The sequence below is a fragment of the Rhinolophus ferrumequinum genome, chromosome 9 (assembly GCF_004115265.2).
Source record: "Rhinolophus ferrumequinum isolate MPI-CBG mRhiFer1 chromosome 9, mRhiFer1_v1.p, whole genome shotgun sequence".
Lineage (NCBI taxonomy): Eukaryota > Metazoa > Chordata > Mammalia > Chiroptera > Rhinolophidae > Rhinolophus > Rhinolophus ferrumequinum.
The window spans coordinates 50,352,194-50,373,145 of NC_046292.1; positions in this window are offsets into that span (position 1 = coordinate 50,352,194).

Consider the following 20,952-nt stretch of genomic DNA (forward strand, 5'->3'; position numbering starts at 1 on the left):
GTCAGCATCAAACTCGCTTAAGAATAAAGCTTCAGGTCTATCAACCATGAACAGGATACAGTAACTAAATCTCAAACTGTAATACAGTTTTAGTCAAACATAGGTAACACCTTGGCCTCTGTTATGTTTCAGCTCTGGACTCATGAAAGCGGAACTGCCCCACTGACCACATCCCCTGGAAACCGGACAGAACAATGCCATGACTGACACCAGGACCCGGAGCCATGACGGATTGTCCCGTCTTAGCCCCGACCAATCAGTAGAGCCCACAGCCCCACTCCCACAGCCGCCACGATTAATGATTTTCCCCGATATAACCCGGCCACTAGAGGCCAGCAGGGAGCCAGGTGTTTGAGAGCACCAGCTTACCTGTGTCTGGGCTTGGCGCCACCTCCTTAAATAAGCCTTTACTCTCTTTGCTGCAATCTCCTGTTCCTGCCTTGTTTGGCTTGGATGCGTGCAGGCAAGAGGACCCTTTGAATGTGCAGTGACAACTTAAAACTATAAATAAATAAATAAATAAATAAGTAAATAAATGCAGATTTTGGTACCTAGGAGTGGGATACTGCCCCACAGTAACAAATGCCTAAAATGTGGAAGAGGCTTTGGAATCAGGCAGTGGCAGGAGGAATTTTGAGGAACATTAGAAGAAAACTATATTGCCTTAACCCAGACTGTTACCAGAAATATGGACATTAAAGATGCAGCTGGTGGCAGATCAGAAGGACGTGAGGACCATTATAGAGAAAACTTAAATTGTCTTAGAGAAAGCCTAATCACCAGGAGTAGACTGTTATTAAAATTTTGGTCATTAAGAACACTGCTAGTGAGGACTTAGAAGAAATTGTGAAACATCTTATTGGAACTAGAGGAAGAAGAATCCTTGTGTGGTGGCAGAAAGCTTAGAAAGATTGTAACCTGTGTTATATCAAAAACAGAATTTGTAAGTGACAAACCTGGATAGATAGCTAAGGAGATTTCCAAGCAAAGTGTTGGAGGTGCAGGTTTGTTTCTTGCTGTTTATATAAAAATGTGAGTAAAAAGAAATAATTTGAGGGAAAAACTGATCAACATAAAAGGATTGTATCTGTATGATTTTGAAAATTCTCAGCCTTTCCAGATGGTAAAAGATGCTACGTGTCAGAAATGGCTTCTGAGATCATGGCATAGGGGCACTGTGTGACTAGCTCTTAACCAAAACAACAGAAAGACCAAAAGGTCAAAGCAGTCAGTCATACAAAAAGCTCTTCTAAGAGATCAGGGGTATGACCCACAGATCCCATTATTAAATCAGAGGGTCTCTCAGAAGCTTAGGGGTGTTTTTCCTTAGCCATCTCAGCAGAAACCAAAGAGAGAGAAGAGATCACCTCAAAAAGATTTGTGGGCATGGCTGTTGTCTAATGGAGTGAAACTCTGACATTCAAGTAAGGACAATAAAATGGGTTGAAAAGGCCCCTTCTCCCCCACCCAAATTCATGTCTACCTATAACCTATAAATGTGAACTTATTTGGAAATAGGGTATTTGTACATGGAATCAGGTTAAGATGAGGTCATACTGGGTTAAGCTGGGCCCTAATTTAATGATGGTGCCCTTACAAGAAGAGGGAAATTTGACAGTGTTTTAAGTACTCTTAAGTATTGTAAGATGGCTCCTTGATCTCTGTCGTCTTGTGTCACTCTGATTATATTATGTTACGTAGGAAAGGGATTTTACAGATGTAATGAAGGTTGACCTTAAGAAAGAGAAGATATCCAGGTAGGTCTGTCCTAATCGCACGAACCCTTTAAAACAACAAAGTTTTTCCTGATTGGTTGGAGAAGCAGAAGTCAGAGATTCAAAGCATGATAGGAATTGAACATGTCAATGCTGGCTTGAAGATAGAGGGAGACACAAGTTGAGAAATATGAGTGACCTCTGGAGCTGAGAATGATCCCTGGACAACAGCCCCCAGTAAGAGAAAGCAATCTAAATGAGCTTGGAAGCAAATTCTTCCCTGGAACCTCCTGATGAGAACACAGCTCAGCTGACATCTTGATTTCATTCAATCTTTGAGACCCTAAACAGAGAGCCTAGCTAAAGTGTATTGGACAAGTGACTCCTGGAAAATATAAGATAATAAATTTGTGTTACAGTTATAAGTTTGTGATAATTTGTTATGCAGCAATCAAAAACTAACGTGTAATTGTATGCATATGTATCCTCTTACACAAAAAAGATCACATTTTTACTAAGTCACATAAAATCAATCTAGCTAGAGGTTTATAGAAAAATATTGTACATTAGTGATGAAATGAATTTTATAGTACATAGAGGATTCTAATAATTTTAAAAAGCCCTTCATAAAGAATGTTAGCTCTAGGTTTAAGCTTCTTATTGCTTTACCCTTCTGGGAGATTCTGTGAAGTACAAATACCTGGGTAGTACGTACTCTTAGGGAGTGAAATCTCAATCAAACCCAATCACTTCAACAAATAATCATTAAACACCTTGTATATACTACTAGACACTGGATTTAGCCCTGGAGATTGAATGATAAATATTTCTTGTTCTCCAGGGGCTTTGTGTTGTATGGGAGAAATAGTCAAGTAAATATATAATGGCAATATAGTGCATTAACTGCTATAATTAGGTAACCAGGACCAAAGATGAAGATTACCTAACCCAAACTTGAGAGTGGGTAATGATACGGAAGTCCCAGATTTGAGGGTGGGTTACCCACGTGACTATGGAGCTCTCCCAGGATGACAGTATGGTTTGGATTAGAAGAGACAATTGTGATAAGTGCTAACATCTTTAATAAGAGAAGGAACTACCTGAACCTTGTTCATTAGATTCCCATGCCTGAGAGTCTCTTTGGATTCCATGGTTTCAGCAGAGCTATTCTGTGCACTACTTATACCCTTGGAAGATTCTCTCTATCCTCTAATTTCAGGAAGTGACTCCATTGGGCCAGTTACCAGGGACCTCCCAGGATAGTGTATTTAGGCCTGAACTGGCTGTTTGGAATACATCCGATGTACTCTGTACCTGTTCTTCCAGTCCAGGCACACTGCCCTGATTCCAGGAAGAAAGACCCCTGAGCGCTGCTTGACTGAACATCACGAAATCTGTTCTCATTCTAATTTAGAATTCAGAGACTCGTGTGGTGACTCACAGGTTTGCAAAGCTCAAATTAAGTAGTGGTGATCTCAAGCATGATTCACTGATGAAAACTGGAAAGTGACTCATCTCCTTTATGTGCTTGTCCTTGGCAATCACGAGGCGTAGAGGTCTTTTTACCAAACACACCGCTCTCAAGGAAAGACACTGGGCCCTCCTGTGGTGGTATTTTAGTAATTACATGGTCATTCACTACATTTTCTTACAAAGCCACTTTCTTTACTCCATTTTATTCTCATCTATAATCTGTAAGATGCCTTTGTGCTGTAATGACTCATTGCTAATAAATCAGGGAGGCAATGATGCTTTTAGGCCAAAGGTGCGGGGGTACATTTAGTAAACCTTTGGTGCAGATTTACAACTCTGTAATCTGTAGGGACCATTGTATCTTTCATAGTATCTATTTGTTATCAAAGATTCACTTTTTTCTTAGAAGAATAGCTAGGCTTAAATTAATTTATGAGATCCTAAGAGGAAATATTAATACAAAAATCCTAAAATATGAAGATGACCTCTACTGTAACAAATAAGCTCAGAGATTAATGACTCTTGTATACCAGTAATAACATTGTTCAGAATTAAAAGTGATGCACAAAGATCCATCTGAAAAGGAAATGCCATATAGTGTTACCACAGTAAGTATTTATTTGTTCACCTACTATGTGCCCAATCACTGTGCTGACTCCCCAGGACTAGGTAGGAACTCCCCCGTGAGCTTTCCTAGCACCTTGTACTAACATTCACTGTAGCCCTTATAAATGATCAAGTCCAGTGCCATCTGATATATCTGTTACCACCTCACTGGTCTATAATACTTATAGTTAACATTTTACTGAATTAATATTTTGTGCCAGGTGCTGGGTCGAAGCACAAAAATCATATTAACTCATGTAATATTTAAAGCAACCCCAGGAGGTAAGTACTTATTGTTATCACTATCCCTGTTTTTATATAGAAAGAAACTGAAGTACAGAGACATTAAACATGGCCCAAGGTCACAGAGCATAAGATGGGAGAGCCAAGGTCCAAACCCAGGTACACTTGCTGAGTCTGTGTGGTCCGTCCCTGTCCACTATGCCTCTCCGTGAGTCTCTTTCTTGCCCATGTGGGTGTCATGTCTGGGTACTCAGCTTTTTTGTTTGTCCCCCTTTGGTCTATTTTTGATACACTTACCATAGTAATGTTTTAAAATAATTAGATTAAGTTACTATCCATGTCACCCCCCCCCCCCCCGTGACTTTCCATCTCACTTAGAATAAAAACAAATTCTCATGAGGTCCTACATAATCTGACTATTGCCGACACAGTAACTTCAGCTTTACCATTTCCTGCCTTGTTCACTCCCTTCCACCTACATCATTCTTCTTGCTTCCTCTGGAATATATTATAGCAATTCCTTCCTGCCTTAGGAGCTGGAAAATTGGTCTTCTCTCTACCAGTGAGATTCTTTTCCTGACATTTCTTTTGCTTCATCGATATCTCTTCTCAAACATGATCTTCTCAAAGGGGACTTTTCTAACCACCCTATCTATTACAACCACCCCATTCCCAGTCACTGACTTGCTCCACTTCATAGCATTTAATCATTATCTGAAATTTTACATGACAATGCCACCTTCATTACGGTAGGTGATTTATTGTCTTGTTCACTGTTGTAGCTTGAACGCTGAGAACAAGTGCCTGGTTCCTTATAGGCACTCAATACATATTTGTTGAATGAATGCCTGTCTAGTAATAGATAACATTTTTTTTTCTCTTTTAGGCAGTAATTTTATTTTTTTAAAGATTTTTATGAACAATATAGCTAAAATAGAACATTATATTAGTTTCAGGGGTACACAATAGTTATTCAACATTTATATACCTAAAAAAGTGATCACCATGGTAAGTCCAGCAACCATCTGACTCCCTACCATGTTATCACAATATTATTGACAATATTCCCTATGCTGTATATTATATTCCCATGACTTATTTGTTCTATACCTAGGAATTGGACCACTTACTCCCTTTCACCTTTCCCCACATTTAAAAAATTTTCAATTACAATTGACATTCAATATTAGCTTATACAAATTTCATGTGTACAGCATAGTGGTTAAACATTCATATAATTTAAGAAGTGATACCCTGACTAGTCTAGTACCCACCTGGCACTATACATAGTTAGTACCATATCATTGACTATATTCCCTATGTTTTATATTACACCTGCATGACTACTTTTAGTAACCACCAATTTGCACTTCTTAATTTTTCACCTTTTTTCACCCTGCCTCCCAACCCCCTGCCATATATCACCCCAACAAATCTAGTGCCCCTCTGACAAATAGTTATTACAATATCATTGACTATATTCCTTACGCTACATGCTACATTCCCATAACTACCTTTTAACAACCTATTTGTACTTCTTAATTCCTTCTTTTTTACCCACATCCCCCAACCCGTCTCCTGTTTAGCAACCATTAAAATGTTTTCTGTATCTATGAGTTTTTTTCTGTTCTTTTTGTTTATTTTGTGCTTTAGAGTCCATATAAAAGCAAAATCACATTAAGTTTGTCTTTCTCTGTCTGACACTCCACTCAGCACAGTATCCTCCAGGTCCATACATGTCACTGTAGATGGCAAGAACCCATTCCCTTCCATGGCGGAGCAATGTTCCATTGTATATTTGTACTACTTCCTCTTTATCCGTTCATCTATCAACAGACACCCAGGCTGCCTCCACATCTTGGCCATTGTAAACCATGCTGCAATGAATATATAGATACACAGGTTCTCTTGAAGTAGCATTTTGGATTTCCTCAGATAAATACCAAGAAGTGGGATTACTGGGTCCTTCTTTGTCTCTTGTTATAGGCTTTGTTTTAAAGTCTGTTTTGTCTGGTATAAATATTGCTACTCCAGATTTTTTTTTTCATTTCCACTTTCCATCTATGTGTATCTTTCAATTTGAAGTGAGTGTCTTGCAGGCAACATATGTAAGGGTTTTATTTTCTTATCTATTCAGCTCTCCTGTCTTTGATTGGAGCATTTAATAAATTTACATTGAAGGTAATTATTAATAGATATGTTGCTATTGCCTTTTTATTATTATTTTCCTACTCAGCAAAAGTTTTAGAGCACACTGATATATCTGTTACCACGTCCCTGATCTATAGTCCTTATAGCTAACATTTTACTGAATTAATGTTTTGTTCCAGGTGCTGGGTCTAAGCACAAAAAACATATTAATTCATTTAATATTTTAAGCAACCAAGAGGTAAGTACGTATTGTTATAATTGTCCCTGAGGCAAGTTGCTGCTCACCTGGGACCCAGGGACTCTGATACTTTTCCAAGAAAAAGTGCAATGGGCAGCTGGATGGCTCAGTTGGTTAGAGCACAAGCTCTGAATAACAGGCTTGCCAGTTCAATTCCCACATGGGCCAGGGAGCTGCACCCTCCATAACTAGATTGAAGACAATGAGCTGCTGCTGAACTGCCGGAGGGGTGGCCAGATGGCTCAGTTGGTTAGAGCACGAGCTCTTAACAACAAGGTTGCCAGTTCAATTCCTGTATGGAATGGTGGGCTGCGCGCCTTGCAACTAAAGATTCAAAATGGCAACTTGACTTTGAGTTGAGCTGTGCCCTCCATAATTAGATTGAAGGACAACGACTTGACTTGGAGCTGATGGGCCCTGGAGAAACACACCGTTCCTCAATATTCCCCAATTAAAAATAAAAGTGCAATGCGGGCAGGGCTGGCTGCTCAGGAGAAAGTGCCTCTGGCATTAGGAGAGTTGGGTAGGACAGGTTTACAGTGAGTCAGCAGGGAGGAGCTTCAGAGCTCACCAGACCAATCAGATTCAGATTTGGCCTGTGGGGGAGGGTTCAACACAGGAAAAAGGGCCACCTGCTTCCTGGCTGCACTGGAGGAAGATCCCGCACAGAGAAATTGGTGACTATTCTCCGGCCCTGCCCCAAAGCCACACACCTCAGTCTGCCTCCCATATGCCTCTGATGCCTCCTGAGTCACTGTCCCTCTGCCAGAGCCCAGGGTGAGTGCCTGAGGGTGAGAGAGTCTGTGCGCAGGCTGTTTAAGAGGATGTCTGGGTTTCCTGCAGTCTTCCATCCCGCCCGGATGGTCAGAATTCCCACTGTTTTTGACAGCCAGGTGTCGTGGGTACTCCTCTTACCGGCACCGATATCTGGGGTGGGGAGACTGGTGCAGGGCTAAGGTCTCTTGCTCCTCCAGGAGGAACTAAGGTGGCCGATATATCCGTTCCAGTTCTCCACCTCCACACGGAGGATTGGGGCCAGCCCATTTGTGTCTCTACCCCTCCTACCAGTCTCAATGTGGCTTTTTTATATCCTTAGTTATAAAACTTCTGTTCAGCCAGACTTCAGATGGTTCTCCTGGTTGATTGTTCTATAATTTAGTTGCAATTTTAATGTGTTCACGAAAGAAAAGCAGGGACACTGTTTAGCTAGTCTGCCATCTTGGATCTCTCTAGATATAAACTTTTTTGAATGAGTAAATAAATGCATGCAGACATATAAAACAGATCAGTTTAATATAATGTAAAAATGTTTATGAGTACATAGAAGAGGAATTCCGAAGTATTTCTAGAGAGAATGATGCTCAGCCGAGTCTTGATAAAATAGTAGGAGTTGCTTAGGCTCAGAATAGGTGGAAAAGGCCTTTCAATCAATGGTAACAAGATACTGAAAGATTTGCAGGTGTAAAACAAAGTATTATGTACAGTGAATTATAATTAGTTGGGGTATTCTAGAGCCATAAATTGTAAGGTGTGAAGAAATAGAAATAATCCTGGAAATATAAGCAGAAGCTGGGTCATCTCTCCAACATTGAACTAAAAATGTAAAAATCCATAATCAACCAGATAAAATCATCTTGTACTTATAAATTAATGGAATGTATTAATGTATAAGTACACATTAATGGAATGTGTTAATGTATAATGTATTAATGGAATTTAAAATTTTATTATTACTATTTCTCATTCATCATTTTTTTTTTTTTTTTTTAAACTTGGCCACTCAGTTACTGACAGCCTCCAAAGAAAGAAAAGGGATATCCTGAGACACAAGGGTAATAGTCACAGGCTGTTAGAGCATGAGTAACAGTTTCCTCCTGGATGATAAAGACTTTCTGGAGCGGTCACCCTTAGCCAATGATGACTTATCCTTTGGCACCATCCAGAATGCAGATATCTTCACTGGTAAAAAGTGGGGCTTTCACCCCAAATCTTATTTCACTGAGAAAAGAGAAATAATTTTTTATTTTCTTGTTTGTTGTTTTCTCCTACGAGAATATAAGCTTCTTGAGGGCAGAGACTTTATACAGCTTGTTTGTTAGTGCATCCCCAGCACCTAGAACTAAATGAACATTTGTTGAATGAACATGTGGTATCCAGGTGGGGATGTGTAGTTGGCATTTGCATATACGGGTCCAGAGATGATTCACTGGACTAGAGGGTAAATAACAATTATTTGCGTTGAGATGGTCCACCAACATTGCCAGTGGCTTTGTGGACCTTGAAATTACCCATACAGGAGGCAGACGTTAAATAAAAGGAAGAGCTGGACCAAATGTCAAAGAGCTCAGTAAATGAGGGAGACTAGATAGGATGTCTGTAAATTATAGTAATAATTTGGGATAGAGAGCAGTGTACACAGATATGAAAGTGGTAAGTGATTAAGACTGAGTATGGAAAAGGAATGATACACAAAAGGATATGGAAGGACTATTCTTCCCTCTACCCTCATGTGTCACTTGGATCCTGTGGTCCTTGGAATTTGAGAAAATACGCAGCCTTGAGAGGACTTAGGGAAAGACTAGTTCTCATGGGGGGTCAGGTTTCTGGTAACACTGGGAATGTGAAGGAACATTCTGTGACTAGATTGGGGATATAAAAGGCATTGTTGCAATGAAATCAAGAATTCTGTAGAGCCCTGAGAAGTAGGACACCTATGGAAAGAAGAGTCAGAGGTGACGAAGGAGCACAGGATAGTATGGAAAGGACGACATATAAAGAAATGGTGGATTACAGAAACTTGAATTTGGGCCAGGTACAGAAGATGGCAGAAATGAGGGGCACAGTTACATTGATTGTTCTCAATGGAGGGGATCATACTTAGTCTGCAACTATCTCTTACAGTGTTAATTCATCCTACAGGTATTTATTGAGGATTTGCCAGCTGTGTTCTGGTCATTGTGAATACACAGGAGAGTAAAATATCTCTGGCCCCTTTTCTGGTGGATGATATAGTCTAGTACAATAGATGGATTTAAACATAGATGTTTATGTAATTGCAAACATAATAGATACAATGAAGGAAATATATAGAACACAATGAAAATTTACAATAAGAGAATCTACTCTAATCTAGAGATTCAGGGAAACATATTCCTAAAAATTGAGTACAGTAGTCTCCCCTCATCTGTGGTTTTGCTTTCTGTGGTTTCAATTACCTGGAGTCAACCATGGTCTGAAAATATTAAGTGGAAAATTTCAGAAATAAACAATTCTTAAATTCTAAGTTGTGCATTATTCTGAGTAGTGTGGTGACATCTTGTACCATCCTGCTCCGTCCTGCCCTGGACATAAATCATCCCTTTGTCTAGCGAATCCCCTTGCATATGCTTCCCGCTCACTCTTTAGTCACTTTGGAGCCATCTCGATTATCAGTCAGATTGTCTTTTGGAATTTGAGAAAATTGGCAGGTAAAGTTCAAGTAACCCTTATTTTACTTACTAATGGCCCCAAAGTGCAAGAGTAGTGATGCTGTCAATTTGGATATGACAAATAGAAGCCATAAAGAGCTTCCTTTAAAGTGAAAAGGTGAAACTTCTCTACTTAATAAGGAATGAAAACAATCATATGCTAAGGTTGCTAAGATCTACAGTGAGAACAAGTCTTCTATCCTTGAAGTTGCCTAATTTATAAATTAAACTTTACCATAGGTATGCATGTATAGGAAAAGCCATAATATATGAGGGTCTGACAATTAAGTTTGAGAACATTGTTGCAACGATGTTGCTAATCTTTTTTGATATCAGAGGGATTATTCATTATGAATTTGTACCAACTAGACAAAGAGTTAACCAACTTTACTATTTGGAAGTGCTGAAAAGGCTGCATGAAAAAGTTAGATGAAAATGACCTGAACTTTTTGCCAACAATTCATGGCTCTTGCATCGTGACAATACACCAGCTCACACAGCACTGTGTCATGAGGGAGTTTTTAGCCAGTAAACAAATAACTGTATTGGAACAGCTCCCTACTCACCTGATCTGGCCCCCAATGACTTCTTTCTTTACCCGAAGATAAAGGAAATGTTGGAAGGAAGACATTTTGATGACATTCAGGGCATCAAGGATAATATGACAACAGCTCTGAAGGCCATTCCAGAAAACGAGTTCCAAAATTGCTTTGAAGGGTGGACTAGGCGCTGGCATCAGTGCATAGCTTCCCAAGGGGAGTACTTCGAAGGTGACCATAGTGATATTCAGCACTGAGGTATGTAGTACTTTTTCTAGGATGAGTTTGTGAACTTAATTGTCACACCATCATATATACGGTTTGGTACTATCTATCGTTTCAGGCATCCACTAGGGATTTTGGAATATATCCTCTCACCTCCTGTGAATACGGGGAGGGGGGAACTACTATATTGGTAAACCAGATTATAAGGATAGACAAAGTCTCTGAGGCAGAAAGGAAGAATTGCCTGGCACTGTAATACATAGATACTGTTCTGTAAAATTTAGTACTCAGTAAACCTTTAGTGCTCTGTCATATTTCGTAACATAGAAAACTGTTTCACGTCAAGTGTGGCATTGGGTTAAGTCCCTAGTGCGAGCATTGAAAGTACTCCCAAGTGCTGTGGTCATTTATATATTCTCAATAGCTTGGCTTTGACAATTTCCTTCAACACTATAAGTCTGTCTTTCTGACTGATACAAAAAATTGAAAGAATGGTTTAATCTTTAATTGACTTTAATTAGCAATCTACTGACTACAAAATGTAGGCACAAAGATAGTCAAGAGCTCAATGAAATTACAATGTTATTGAGAATGCAATACACAAAAATAATGAAGGAAGAATGATAATATAACAATATAGTAGGTATTACAAGACAGTGTATAACAACTGAGAGGTATAAACAAAATGTACTATGGAGTCATAAGATGGAGATAATATGTTTCCTGGAGTTGTCTGAGAATGCTTTATGATGGAGTTGGAGCTTCAGCCAGCCTTTTAAATATCTTAGAAAAGAGGCCAGAGTTGGATATTTTGATTTTGAAGTGATTTTCTTAGAATTTGTATTAGTTAGGATTATTTTGGTTGCAAGTAACAGAAAATATAACCCAAGTGGCTTAAATGAGAAAGGAAATATATTGGATCACAAAACTAAAAATTCCATCAGTAACGTAGACATCAAGTACAGTTAGTTTGATCAAGGACCTGGTTACATTTCTCTTCAATTATCTTGGCCCTCATCTTCTCCATTGTTCTCAGGCTGTTATCTTTCACAGTTGGTAGAAGAGTGCTGTTAGCAACAAGGGTTACATGCCTATTTGTTCAAATTAGGGGGAGAGAGTAAGTCTCTTCTCCAAGGGTTCTTCTCCAAGTCTCTTCTCCAAGGGACCTGAGGATTGTCCTCACAAGTTCATCTTATGTCATATCACTATGGTCACGGAAATACTGTATAACTAGTTGTCTCAGATTGGGTCATATACCCATTCTTGAACTAAACAGCAAGGAAGAAAGGATTAAAAACTATGTCTTAAAAATCACTGAAGCTAGTAAACCATGTAGCAATTAAGTTCATTGCAAAATGGCCTATTATTTCAAGCAATAGCAATCTACAAACCAGTAAGTTTGAACGTTGGCTATTTGTCCTGTCCTTTGCTATTCTGTTATTCTTAGATTCATTTCTATTCAATAGGTATGTATTGAGTGTCTATCGTGGCATTGTGCTCGGTGCTGGGGGATGTGATATCAAGATGAAGCAGCATTTTCCCTACCCACAAGAAGTACATAGTATGAGTGGGAGGGCATTGAAGTGTTGTGATGAGTAATGACCATGAGAAGCAGAGAGCTATGGGGGCAGAGAGGAGGGCCACCCACGTCAGGGGCTGAAGGAAACCGTTGTCAGATGGAGTGCTTGGGATTGGGGGAAAAAAGATGAAGTATGTGTAATAGATTTTCTCGCTCAATATTTGTGTGGCTTTTCTTTTAAAATAGAAGCAAAAATTATGCTGCATATTAAGGATTCAACTAACAAAATACATTTTGCCTTGAAATAATTTCCGATTCAGAGATAGCTTTAGTCTTCCCGTCAATACAAGTTAGTCAAAAGGATATTTTCGTTGAGCATTGCCAAATTTTGTTCCTTTAGTCAGGAGAAGCAGTTGAGCTTCAGTAGATCTTCACGCACCTAACCTCATTTACTACCGTAGTTTGTTAGTGCAGGGGAGGAAGGATAATTTTCCCTCTACCCTTCTGAGTTGTTGACTGAGACCCCTGTCAGAAAAGACAGATTAACACGACAAAAGCAAACAAGTTTATTGGCATGTTTGTCATGTCTACATGAGAGATACCCAGGGGAAAATAAATAACTCCCCAAGGTGGCTTAGATTTCAGACTTAAATACCATCTTAGTAGGGAAAGCAGAGGGTGAACATAGGTCTCTTAGGGGAGAGTAATTGTTAGGAAAGATGAATAGAGCCTTAGAAGAATAGCTAGGAAGTATGATTGTTTGTGACAAAGTTTGTCTGGGTGTGGTATCAACTTTTAGTTTCCTCTCCTTTGATAAGGGTATTTAGGACAACTGAGTTCCTTTCAGAGGATTTGCCTTTAGGCAGATAAGGGGAGTTCAGATAAAGCCTCCCACTGCGTTTACTGTTTTTTAAGAACTCACAGCTCAAAATAATCATTAAGCCAAAGTGGCATATTTTGAGGTGGCATATTCTGCTACCCTTCATTAGTTAATGAAAAATAATCCCTTCCCCCTTCTGACATAATATCCTTGGAGAGATCAGTATCACCAAAGAAACGTCATTGCCTTTGGTGTTATGTTCATGCCCTATTAGGATGGTACTTGGTAAACCAACCCCACTTCTCTCGCTCCTGCTAGACTTGGAAAGATGCATACAAACAACTAAGCCATTGTGATTCTGGATTCTGTGAACGCAATATCACTCTGAGGGGAATAATATTGTCCAGACGCCTGGACCATTTCACTCTAGGGCCAGGGCTGGGAAAATAGGGTTACATGATTGAGTCTGTTTATTTCATCCATCCTTTATCAGTTAGCTTTTGTGGTGTAGTAAGCCATCCCCAAACGTAATGGTTAAAACAATAATTATTTATTTGCTTATTCTTCTGCGTGTTAGCAATTTGGCCTGTGTGGTCTCACTCATGCATTTGCTGACAGCTAGCAATCATACACAGCCTCACTTACTTACCGGTGGTTGACTGTCATCGGGACAATGAATGTTAATGGGTCATTAGCTAGCCCAGGCTTGTTCACATGGTTGTGGTGAGAGGATTCCTAAACACAGCAAGAAAGAGAAAACCTCAAAATACAAGCACTTTTCAGGCTTGTAGTGACATCATGTTTGCCAAAACTCCACTGGCCACAGTAAGTCACATGACAGAGCCCAGATTTAGAGGGTGGACAAATAGACTCCAACTCAATGGGAGGAGCTGCACAGTGTTGTTGCAAAAGGGTGTGGATATTGGGGTAAGGAGAATTTCTTGCTAATCTCACCACACACCTACCACACACTCAACAAATAGTCTCTTTTCCTGTTTTAAGTGTCTAGTGTAAAAGTATGCTGAACTTAAATCCTGAGAATTGACTAGAAGGAACAGATTCAGGCTGCCTGAAAAATCACTGTTAGCCTAGAAGCTATTCTGCAACAGGAGTTAATTCCTGAGCCAACTTTAAAATATTTTGAGGGAGAAAAGGTGAACATAGAGGGGAGAACAGATGGCAACATTCATGGATGAACACACACATTTTTCTTGTTTTAAGATCTAATTAATTATACACTATCCTACAGGAATTGGAGAGATATGTGCAGTCTTGTGTATGTTATTAGCAAATGATGCAACAGTGAAAGGTGGGCCACTATTCTCGATTATGGTAAAGAAACAACTTGGAGCACAAGATATTGTAATCAAGAATCATTTTGCAATTGTATATCTTGTTGATAGTGGAGGAGCATTCTTGTCACTGCAACTAATAATAGAAATAATGAATTAATAGTCACTTGATTTCTTGATAGATTAGTGTAAATGACTGTCATCGGACAACATTGATAATTTTCATTCATGGCAGGAAGTTTCTGATCTGTGATCTCTGGGACATTGATGATATTCTCTGTCAGGTATGCTAATTCCTAGCCATAAAACTAATTAAAGGGATGAATTTCTCTAACTCTGGGTCTTTTTTTCTTTAAGAATATCACTGAGCTCATGTGTGGTGACTAATGATAAAAAAGTGTGGTAACTTTTAGCCTATTTGGAATTCTGCAATCAGTTTAATTCAGTTCAACCAATATTTTTTGAGTCCCTGATTTGGGGTAGGCATTATGCCGGGGGCTGGAGAGATAATGGTGAATAAGGTAGGTGTGTTTGGAGCCTATATTTTGGCAGGGAAAACAGAGATTAACTAATTATAAATATGGTAAGTATTTCAGATTAATCAGCTATGGGAGCATATACTAGGGTATCTAACTTAGTCTAGGAATCAGAGATGTCCTTTCTGAAATAGTGATATTTTAGCTAAAACTTGAAGGATGGATAGGAATTAGCTGTGTAGAGCTGAAGACAAGGTGTTGGGGGTGGAGATGAGCATTACAGGTATATAGAAAAGTAGGACAGACCTGTAGGTGCAAGACAGCACATATGTTTGAGAAACAGAGTAGTCCAATGTAGTTGTGTCAGAATGCACAAGGGGAAGTGATAGATGGTAAGGCTGGAGTGTCTGGCAGTGGCCAGATTGTAAAGAAAAATCAGTGAGATTGATAGGAAAGGCATTATTATCTTTTTTAGAGATTGTCATATATATAGAAAGTGTAAACCTAAAAAAGTATGAAAAGTTTGGCTGTGCTTTGTATATCTTCTAGGGCAAGAAAAGTCTTCAAACTCTGTTTTTCATGGATTTGCATCATTAGACAGATAGCTACCTAGTTTCTCATAGTTCTCTAAAAAAATGTGGATTATTTCCAGTGTTTTGGTATTATAAGCAATGCTCCAGTATACATATTCTTGCAAAAATAGGCTGAATATTTTTGTAGAATAGATTCCTAGAAATGGAAGTGCTGAGTTAAGATGTATATGCATTTCAAAGTTTTTAGAAACTGGCACTTCACAAAAAGGGATATTGAAATGACTAGTATGCATTGAAAAGATGCTTAATATTATTATTCATATGAAAAATGAAAATTAAAGCCACTAAGACATACCATTACAACCCCATGAGAATGGCTAAAATTAAAAAGACTGGCAATAACAAATGTTGGGAAGGATATGTCCAACTAGAATTTTTATACATTGCTCATATTGTTGGCAGTGGTAAGAGCAGAAGTAGAAACCCAATCCTTTCTGATGCCAAGACCAGGTAGAATTTTTTTCTTGCTGGAAAATATGTACAACATATGCACTCGGTATGTAAGAATATAATTATTTACTAGTATGTAGGCTTAAATTTTTATCTATAATTTGATGTATTAAATTGTAATTTTTCTTGTTCATACTTTAATTTGTTTCCATTTAGAGTCAGTTGGTGGTGTTGACTATTTTGCATCTATTAAAGAGAAAGCCTATAGCCAGGTTAAAAATATTTTTCTCACATTAAATTATGGACGTCTATCTGAAGAGCCTAGGGAATATGATAAACCTTTATACAGCCCAGAAAAGCTAAATGGACTGGCCCCTCAAGATTTTGAGTCTCATCTAGATATTAAATTGGTAAGGGAAAAAGCAAATTTGTTTTTAAATGGATTTCTTGGGCAAATGATTAATCATTTCCACTAAAAATTATCGTGCACTTATGTCAAGTATTTAGATGAATTATAAAATGTGACAACAGAAGTTAAAGCTTAGTGATAAGGAATAATGATCCTTTTTATAAAGATATGATATGAATAAATTTTTGTACTTGATTAATCAGCTAGAGACAAAGTTGAGTTATAAGTCTGATGCATTTTCAAGCTTATAGCAACTTCATGGGATTCATGACTCTTGCGGAAATGTGATTTTTGCCTTCATACTCGGTTAGTATAATTTAAATACCCAGGCAAAGAAATGATTTGATAGAAAAGTTTGAGAATCAGTGACTACGTAGTCCCACAATCTTATAGAAGTAGAGAAATAATTAATGACAGGGAAAAGATCTTGGAATTATAGAAGTTTTGAAAGGATTTTCAAGTAGCAGTGAATTCTTATGAACCAGAAAAACCATGGTAGTCACCAAATAGCCTCTGAAATTCAGTGATCCTGACTTATAATCATGTGGCCTTCAGTAAGTTAGTTATTGTCTGGGTCTCTTTTTAAAATCTATAATGGAGTATAGTAATATCTATTTCATAGGGTTATTGTAAGAATTTAACCAAATATTTATGTAATTTGTCAAGCACATGATAAAAAAAAAAATCGCTATTATTATTAGGGGTTATGTAGGTGCCCAAACTTCTAGTGGGCATAGAATTGCTATGATTTGATAAAGCAAGAAACCAAAGGTACTGGCCGTTAGCTTAATGCTTTACCATGATTTGTATCCTTTGGAGTGACTAACACATATTTATTCAATGAACAAATGAATGAATATTTGGATACAATCAGTTTTTCAACAGTTTTTAAAGTGTTCATTCTTTCACTAATTTATTCAGCAAATAATCATTGAATACCTACTATATGCCACATGAACTTACTTGACAGACATTAATGAAATAAACCTACACATAAATTTAAAACTATAATAAGTTTCTGCAAAGCATATCGCAAGAACATTTGAATTAGTTGAGTCCTGCATGCATCTTATCACATGTGTTTTGTAGACTTTGAGCCGGTTGACAGATGGAAGTTGATTCCATGAATTTCAAGCAAAATATGCAAGAACACTTATAACAGGCTTTGCTCATCTGAGAGGGTAAGGTTTGCTTTGCTGGAACACATCTTTCTTGTAAAGCTAAGCTACAAAAGGACAAAGCATTCTTCCTTCTTGCCAAGGCTAATCTTTTCAACCGTAACCTACATCTAGTTCTTCTAGACCCTATTTCTATCAACAACATGAAAGAACTAAGCATCTTGATGGATAAAGCAAAACTTCAAGTTCAATTCCATTAGAGAGAATATGATGTGAATATTAGTCCCATTCCCAGTGGCTAAGAGGGTTCTGCAGTGGGAAACTTGTTTTAGCATCCAAGTGTTCGACAACTTCAGGTAAATACTAGGCTGCACCAAGTGCTATGCCAGTTGCTTTAAAATATTTTACTTTGCTTATGTCAGGCAAGTTTATTTTCTCCAGGGGAAGCTTGTTGTTTAGAGTTTGAGTAAAAAATTTTCATGGTAATTAAGAATCAAATTATACTGTATTATGGATCATCATCACAGGTATTTATTTAATGAATATCCAGTGGGTATGTTAAAATATGCTGGGCATCTCTTGAATTTTGAGTTTCTTGAGAGATGTCAGAACAACTGGTTTAATAAATTCAGTGTTATTATCTACAAGTTTCATTGGCTTTATTATTTTGGAGTGACATCAAAGCCTGTTGGATCAAGGCTTAAATGTTCTTCCTAATCAGGTGTTCTAGGAAATAATGGAAACAGATGCCATTAAAGTAAGCTACTAACAAACTTTCAATGAGTATGTGAATTGCCCCAACTAAGTTGACATGGTAAGAAAAATACCACATATTGAGCTCTTACTGTGTGTCAGGGCCTGTTCTAAATTTTGTATATATATTACTCAGAATAATTCCAGGAAGTAGATACCATAACTACCCTCATTTTATGGATAAGACTAAGACACAGAATAGTTAAGAAATTGGGCAAATGTGTACTAGGTAGTGGTGATGCTGGACTTTACAAGTGGACACTCTGGCCTCAGAGACCGTGCCCTTAGCCAGTACGCTGAAGTTGTAGCAGTAGTAGTTGTAGTAGTAGCAGCAGCAGCAGAATAATTAGGAGTAGAATTAGTTGAGTGAGAACAGTTTACTGGAGAGGGGCAGCAGTGCTGTGATTGAGAGGGACAACTCTGGAGCCAGACTGCCTTGATTCAAATCCTAGCTCCAATGCTAACAATAAGTGAGACCTCAGGCAAGTTGCATAACTTGTTTGGGCCTCAACTTTCTCCTTTGTGAAATAGGTATTGGGGAAAGATTAAATGATATAATACATGTACTCAGAACAGAGCCTGAGTACGCAATAAGAGCTCAAAAAGTGTTAGCGGTTAATATTTATGTCATTGTTACCTGTTTTGTACCCTTAAAAAAATTTGGAAAGACCAGCAAGAGGATTTCTTTTTTTTCCCTCTTCACTCATCTTTAAAATCCCATCATATGATCCTTTCTTTTGCTGCTTCTCCTCCTCAACTTAGGATGCATTTTGTTGGCAGCGGTGGTGGTGGGCGGGATCTGCTTTGACGATTTTTGGAGATTTATGCCTCACTTGTGTAGATATATTATAAATTTCTCCAGAGTATGATAAGCAACATATTGCAAATATTCAGCTTGGTAGATTATGAGACAAGGCAGTCTTGGCGTAACCAGAATATAGGAATTAGATATGTAACCTGGGGATAGGTAGACCCACCTTACAGCGATGAAGGGAGAACTTTCTCAGCTAGTTAGAGTAAGCTGGCCATCCACACAGACACTTAAGAAAATCAGGAGCAAGACTCCAGCAAAGAGAGTGTATTTGGGACTGTGCTTTGATCCTTGAGAAGAAAGGGTGTGGGTGGGGAGAGGATATATTGGTGAAAGCAGGTAATCTGCTTGTTGAGACTGGGTTGCCTTGCTTCCAAAAGAGCCAGTTAAAAATTGATTTCCTCAGTCATGCTAGACACATTTCAAGTGCTCCATAGGCATATGTAGACAGTGATTACAGCATAGGACAATACAATATAAAACATACCATCATCACAGAAAGTTCTACTGGGTTAGACAGCACTTGGAACACATTGTTTGCTCAATAAGTATTAGGTGACTGAAAGAGTTGAATAAACAAAGAATATTTGCCTTGCCTACCGCACTGAGATTTTTTGAGAATCGAAAGCTCTTTTCAAATGGTGAGTGACCTGGGTGTGTAGAAGAACTTTCATTTCCATGATGACTTCCAAACAAATACTTCAGTGGAGGACCTTTTGTTCTAAGGATGCATGATGAATTTTTACTGTTAGTCATGTTTTAGGAATGGTGTTTCCTTGTGGCCACTGTTCCTGAAGTTAAACAAATCTTTCTTTTTTACTATAGGAAAGTTATGAACTTGCAGTTGTTACCTTCAGTTATGAACTTGCAGTGATGAACTTACAGTTATGAACCTGACATAACTGCATGGACCTATTCGTTCTTTCTTTTTCCAACAGTCTCCTTCAACCTTTGATTTTCTGTTCACAACCCCTTTGCGACCACTCCTAGGAACATTTTGTGAAGTGAGTCTGTGTTAGGGAAACAAGGTGGTGTGTGTGTGTGTGTGTGTGTGTGTGTGTGTGTGTGTGTGTGTGTGTGTGGTGGTTGTGAGCAGAGCTGGCAGTTAAGGGATTTGTAATCCACTTGCAATGGTTTCCCAAGCAACCTGTGTGGATCACAAAAAGCTGCTTTCAATAACGGGAGTAAAAGTCACTTTACTTCTTCTTTGGTATTTACCTTTCATTTGTGTATTAAGTTTTTTCATTTTTAATCTTCACTGCTAATTGATCCACATATTACTCTAAAGATTAGCAGTTACATTATTTGAATCAGTGCCTTACATTTGGATCTTTCTCAATTTACCAAAGATGTTTATGTATGTCATCTCACATGTCTTACAATAATCTTGGAGGACTGATAGGGCAGATATAATTCTTCCAACTCATGGAAAAACTTCAGATGAGAGCATTTTGTGTGAGTGGCTTATTTCAATTCGATAACTTATGAAAAGCAAAATAGGGCTAGAACCCAGGACTTCTGACACTTCCTCCTTTATACTCTGCTGCCTACTTTACTTTGGAGGGAAATGAAACATTAATAGGTAGTAACCAACATAGACATTAAGGTGAGCCTGTCAGTTTCCTCTAATAGCCTTTTATAGGTTGTGAGGACTTACAAGAACTTTAACAGCATAATGTGTGGCCCAACGTTTGGAGTTTTGCATTTTGAACTCAGGCTGCTTACAGAGCATGACGCTGTTCCTTGGACTTGGAAACTGCCTGCAGAACAAACAGTCTCTCTGTGCTGTTTGATTCCTGTTGACAAGTAACCCGAAAGCTGCTGTTCTACGAGTCTGAACTGGAACTAGGACGTTGACAGATTCCTAATCATATGTTACCCTTGTTTTGTATCACAGCCCCACTTGCTGACCACTGAGTTAGCCGACCTTTGAAAAGTCCAATTGCCCCCACTGATCAGAAAACGAATAATGTAAGCTCCCCATGCTGGCTTTTCCATTAATGGTATTTTTATCCTTCTAGGAGAAGATATTGGTATTATCTTTGATTCTTCGCTTTCTCCCCCAGTCCAGTCTTCAGCAAACTGCATTGCCTCTATCCTCATAATGTATCCAG